Consider the following 6,383-nt stretch of genomic DNA (forward strand, 5'->3'; position numbering starts at 1 on the left):
AAGGAAAAACCCACTTAGATCTAATCTTATCCTTCACTAGAATGAAAACCTCGAGGCACAAGCATTTGTCTTTATTGTTATATTCCTGGTCCTTAATCCATAGTCTGTCACATAATAATAATAACTATTTTCTGAATGAATATTTTAAAATGCCTTGACATAGAAAACAAACTTATGGTTACCAAAGAGGAAAGGGGGTGAGGGATAAAATTGAACTTTGGGATTAACAGATAAACATTACTATATATAAAATAGGTAAACAACAAGGACCTACTGTATAGCACAGGGAACTATATTCAATATCTTATGTATATATATATATATAATTGAATCACTTTGCTGTATACCTGAAACATTGTAACTTGACTCTACTTCCATAAAAAAATAAAATTAAAAAAATATATTTGTACTTGTAAAGCAACAAGAGGCTTTTCATTAACTCATGCCAATAATGGCAGAGTAAGAAATAGTTTATCACAGTGGGTAATAGTCATCTGAGAATGTTTTTGTTTTTGTTTTTCCAAAGAAATGTGTTCCAGTCGTGTAATGAGGGTTGAAAAATCCCAGCGATATTAGCTCTCCCTGTTGCTAGTTTATGGAAATGTTAGTACTGTACTTAAGAGAAGATAATAGTTCTAAGTAGAATTATCTATCATAATAATAATGTACTTTTATTAATTCTTGAGATAAAATAAAAACTTCTAAGATAATTTTTTCTTTATTCCAGCTAGTATATGAAATATTTTAAAAGAACCTTAATGTATTAAGTAAGCTGAATAAAGATTGAGCAGGTGCTTCAAAAATCATAGGGTTGTTTAAACAATGGGATAATTTAATTCAATTGACTTAATGAATCTTCACATTATTGATAAAATCTTCATGCTAGCCTTCCCTCTAAGAGCCTTAGGCATCACTTTTGTAAGGTATCCAGCTTAAAATGATCACATGTTAATAAAACAATAAATTAGCCCCTTTCTCTGCAGAATCACCATGGCGGCTGGGACCTTGTGCACATATCCTAAAAACTGGAGGGCCTTCAAGGCCCTCACTGCTGCTCAGTACAGCGGGGCTGAGGTCCGTGTGCTCTCCGCACCACCCCACTTCTATTTTGGCCAAACCAACTGCACCCCCGAATTTCTCGGTAAATTTCCTGCTGGCAAGGTTCCAGCCTTTGAGGGTGATGATGGATTCCGTGTGTTTGAGAGCAATGCCATTGCCTAATATGTGAGCAATGAGGAGCTGCGGAGAAGTACTCCTGAATCAGCAGCCCAGGTGGTGCAGTGGGTGAGTTTGCTGATAGCGACATAGTTCCCCCAGCCAGTACCTGGGTGTTCCCCACCTTGGGCATCATGCAACACAACAAGCAGGTCACAGAGAATGCAAAGGAGGTGGTGAGGCAAATTATGGGGCTGCTGGATGCTCACTTGAAGACAAGGGCTTTTCCGGTGGGCGAACGTGTGACACTGGCTGACATCACAGTTGTCTGCACCCTGTTGTGGCTTTATAAACAGGTTCTGGAGGCTTCTTTCTACCAGCCCTTTCCTAATACAAACCGCTGGCTCCTCACCTGCATTAACCAGTCCCAGTTCTGGGCTGTCTTGGGGGAGATGAAACTGAAAAAATACCTCAGTTTGATGCTAAAAAGTTTGCAGAGAGCCAGCCTAAAAAGGACACCCCATGGAAAGGAAAGCTTCTCGAGAAGAGAAGCAGAAGCCCAAGGCCGAACGGAAAGAGGAGAAGAAGACAGCTGCTCCTGCTACTGAGGAGGAGCTGGTTGAATGTGAGCAGGCACTGGCTGCTGAGCAGAAGGCCAAGGATCACTTTGCTCACCTGCCCAAGAGTAACTTTGTGTTGGATGTATTTAAGCGCAAGTACTCCAATGAGGACACACTCTCCGTGGTGCTGCTGTACTTTTGGGAGCAATTTGATAAAAATGGCTGGTCCCCGAGGTACTCCGACTACCGCTTCCCTGAGGAGATCCCCCAGACATTCATAAGCTGCAACCTCATCAGTGGAATGTTCCAGTGATTGGACAAGCTGAGGAAGAATGCCTTTGTCAGTGTCATTCTCTTTGGAACCAACAATAGCAGCTCCATTTCTGGAGTCTGGGTCTTCCGACGCCAGGAGCTTGCCTTTCCCCTGAGTCCAGATTGGCAGGTGGACTATGAGTCATAAACATGGCGGAAACTGGATCCCAGCAGCTAGGATACACAGCCGCTGGTTCAAGAATACTTTTCCTGGAATGGGGTCTTCCAGCATGCGGGCAAAGCCTTCAATCAGGGCAAGATCTTCAAGTGAACATCTCTTGACGTTGCCTAGGTGCCTGCACCTACCCTTCAGGGAGAATGGGGGTCATTAAAGGAAACTGAACATCGAACCCTTTCCTGTGCTGCCTCCTTCATGGGTGATGGCTTCTTCAAAGGGGAGTAGATATCTTGAAGCAGGGTGTTGCCTATACCTGCAGGACCTCCTGTGCAGGAGATAAGTCTTCAGAAGAGCAGAAAGAGAGGTCTCTACTCAGTTTTGATTATTTTTTTTTAATTTCCTTCCCTCTCCTGTGATGACCATATTCTAGGCTAGCTGGGAAAGATTGGATGTAGTTAAGAGGTGGTGACACAGGGCTTTGTAACTACCTAATTCCAGACTTTCCTGCATGAAGGGGGAGAATACCTGCTGATGGGGTGAGAGTACAGCATGCAGAGTGACTTAACACTACTTCCTGCAGCTGCCCTGTGAGGTGGGGCAGCAGCCGTATCCAAGAGTCATAGTTTCAACACTTCAGACAAACTGCAAGAAGAGGTACAGACTCTTTGGAACAGATACTGGCCTGTGGGCCCTAACCTGGCTATGGATCATCTCTAGGGTATCCCTACTTTATAACAAGGAAGTGGGGTTCAGAGATTTAAGCTAGTTGCCTGTGATCATACATCTTAGGTGGTGGAGGCAGGATTTTGAACCAAGTGGGTGTCACTGGAGCCTGAACCCTAAACACGCCCTACTGCTTCCTGCAATGTAGAGCAGTCATAAATGTCATTTAACAACCCTGAAAAAAAATTATAAAAATAAAAAAACAATAAATTATATTGCCAGCTTAAAATGAACATAATCTAAGAGAGCTTACCTAAAGATCAAATAATAAAATAGGTGATACCAAAAGTCCCTCTTAAATTTTAGTCCTGAAATTATCCATTAGCAAGACATGCATTTCTGAAGAAGGAAAAAAAGTCAACACACCTGGTGCCTACATTTATGCAAATGTATTTCCAAAATGACACCAATTAACTCTAAGATGATAAAATGACCAGTCTAACAGGCTGTATAATGAAATGTGTTGTTTCAACTAGGAATAATTGGTGAATGTATATAAATATACATTCTAGAAGTAGAAGAGTCCCATTAAAGACTCCATATGACATCCCCCAGTCATAACCAATGAAGGTTAATAACACTCATTAAAATAAAATAGTACTCATATAAAGACATTGGGAATTCAAATATTCTCCCATAATATAGAATGTCATTACTAGATAGTTTTAATTTCAGAGTGACAGGAGATTATATATGAAAGAAAATGCAACTGTTGTTTCTTTGCTGTATTTCACATCTATCCACATCAAAACTGACCTTATTGCAGTGTTTCTGCTATGTCCAAGTGCTCTAAAGCTCCAGAAAGTCACCATCTCCCTTTGGGCTCTCTCCAAATTTATGCTGTCTTTAGTATTCATGAACATGCATCATTAAACTTCTCCATAAAAAAGCATCATTTTAGATTCTGTTCCCTTCCCCACATCCAGACAGTCATGGTGTCCTGTGTATTCAGTGCTGATTCCACAGCTCCTGTCCAGGTCCACATTGTCTCTCACATGGGTAATTGTGGCAATGGATTCCTGACTTCTCTGTTATCTCTTCTCTAAAATCTTTCCTTCACACGGTGACCCAATTTATCATCTTAAATCACAAGCCAGGGCTTCCCTGGTGGTGCAGTGGTTGAGAGTCTGCCTGCCGATGCAGGGGACACGGGTTTGTGCACTGGTCTGGAAAGATCCCACGCGCCATGGAGCAGCTGGGCCCGTGAGCCATGGTCGCTGAGCCAGCGCATCCAGAGCCTGTGCTCTGCAACAGGAGAGGCCACAACAGTGAGAGGCCCGCATACCACAAAAAAAAAAAAAAAAAAAAAAAAATCACAAGTCAGATAATGTCTGCCCCCTTTAAGAACACATGGAGACTCCTTGTTTTTCTATTGAATAAAGCCCAAAACACTCTACTGTTCATTGCACTTGCTTTGTGCTTTTTAACTCTATCCAATCTTTCTAGTTTTATTTCCTTCTACACCTCTATCTATTCCACACTCAAGAAAGAACAGATTTTCAGGTATTTCTACCAATTTAGTGTTAGTCATTTTTAACAAAAGGGACATTCTGAAACTATAATTAAATATCAATCTATAATTATAACAAGTCTATACAAGAATCATTTATTTCTAAAAGATACACTGGTCATGCTTTCCAGAATCAGAGACCATAAGTGGAAGTAACAGAGGGATCCAATAGCATGAGTTGAAACCCCTGGAGGCCACTGAGTGAGGGGGATATTTGGTACATTCATTATTTATTTGAAAAAATCAACACCAATAATGCTCTGACAACAATTCTCCGATTCCAATTTGGTGACCTGCAATTTAATTCTGGTCTCTCACTACCCAGAATTGAGTCAAGAGATAGATGGGCCCCAGGCTGAGCAGCAGGAGTTTATCTCCTGTGGACAGATAGTCCAAGATAAAGATAGCACCAGGAGCAAGGAGTAGCTGAGCCCTTCCCAGATAAAAGATACAGAGACCACACATAGGGAGTTGAGGAAGATGGTGGAAGATTAAGACACGGAGCTCACCTTCCTCCCCATAGATAAATCAGAAATACATCTACACGTGGAACTGCTCCTATAGAACACCCACAGAATTCTGGCAGAAGGCCTCAGACCTCCCAAAAGGCAAGAAACTCCCACGTACCTGGGTAGTGCAAAAGAAAAAACAGAGACAAAAGAACAGGAATGGGACCTGCACCAGTGGGAGGGAGCTGTGAAGGAGGAAAGGTTTCCACACACTAGGAAGCCCCTTCATGGGTGGAGACTGCGGGTTGCAGACGGGGGGAGATTTGGAGCTGTGAAGGAGAGCACAGCAAAAGGGGTGCAGAGGGCAAAGTGGAGAGATTCCCACACAAAGGATCAGTGTCGACCAGCACTCACCAGCCCGAGAGGCTTTTCTGCTCACCCACTGGGGCGGGCAGGGGCTGGGAGCTGAGGCTTGGGCTTCTGTCAGATCGCAGGGAGAGGACTGGGGTTGGCGTCGAGAACACAGCCTGAAGGGGTTAGTGCACCACGACTGGCCGGGAGGGAGTCCGGGAGAAAGTCTGGCCATGCCGAAGAGGCAAGAGACGTTTTCTTCCCACTTTGTTTCCTGGTGCTCAAGGAGAAGGGATGAACAGTGCTGCTTAAAGGAGTTCCAGAGACAGACGCAAGCCGCGGTTAACAGCGTGGATACCATAGACGGGCATGAGATGCTAAGGATGCTGCTGCTGCCACCAAGAAGCCTGTGTGTGAGCACAAGTCACTATCCACACCTCCCCTCCCTTTAGCCTGCGCAGCCCGCCACTGCCAGGGTCCCATGATCCAGGGACAACTTCCCCAGGAGAACGCAGGGTGCGCCTCAGGCTGGTGCAATGTCACGCCGGCCTCTGTCACTGCTGGCTCTCCCCGCATCCGGACCCCTCCCTCTCCCCAGCCTGAGTGAGCCAGAACCCCCGAATCAGCTGCTCCTTTAACCCCGTCCTGTCTGAACGAAGAACAGATGCCCTCAGGTGACCTACACGCAGAGGCGGGGCCAAATCCAAAGCTGAAACCCGGGAGCTGTGCAAACAAAGAAGAGAAAGGGAAATTTCTCCCAGCAGCCTCAGAAGCAGCGGATTAAAGCTCCACAATCAACTTGATGTACCCTGCATCTGTGGAATACCTAAATAGACAAAGAATAATCCCAAATCGAGGAGGTGGACTTTGAGAGCAAGATATATAATTTTTTCCCCTTTTCCTCCTTTTGTGAACGTGTATGTGTATGCTTCTGTGTGAGATTTTGTTGGTAAAACTGTGCTTTCACCATTTGTCCTAGGGTTCTGTCCGTCTGTCGTTTTTTTTTTGTTTGTTTGTTTGTTTGTTTTTTACTTTTTAAAGAAATTTTTTTCTTAATGATTATTTTTTATTTTAATAACTTTATTTTATCCCCTTTCTTTCTCTTTCTTTCTTTCTTCCTTTCTTCCTTTCTTCCTTCCTTCCTTTCTTTCTTTCTTTCTTTCTTTCTTTCTTTCTTTCTTTCTTTCTTTCTTTCTTTCTTTCTT

The 6,383-nt window shown here is 43.5% G+C and overlaps 1 pseudogene; it reads left to right on the plus strand.

The window, feature by feature from the left end:
- Positions 1–990: 990 nt before the first annotated feature.
- Positions 991–2,298, plus strand: LOC102981081 (elongation factor 1-gamma-like; annotated as a pseudogene).
- Positions 2,299–6,383: the final 4,085 nt, after the last annotated feature.

The sequence above is a fragment of the Physeter macrocephalus genome, chromosome 19, assembly GCF_002837175.3.
Source record: "Physeter macrocephalus isolate SW-GA chromosome 19, ASM283717v5, whole genome shotgun sequence".
NCBI classification, from domain to species: domain Eukaryota; kingdom Metazoa; phylum Chordata; class Mammalia; order Artiodactyla; family Physeteridae; genus Physeter; species Physeter macrocephalus.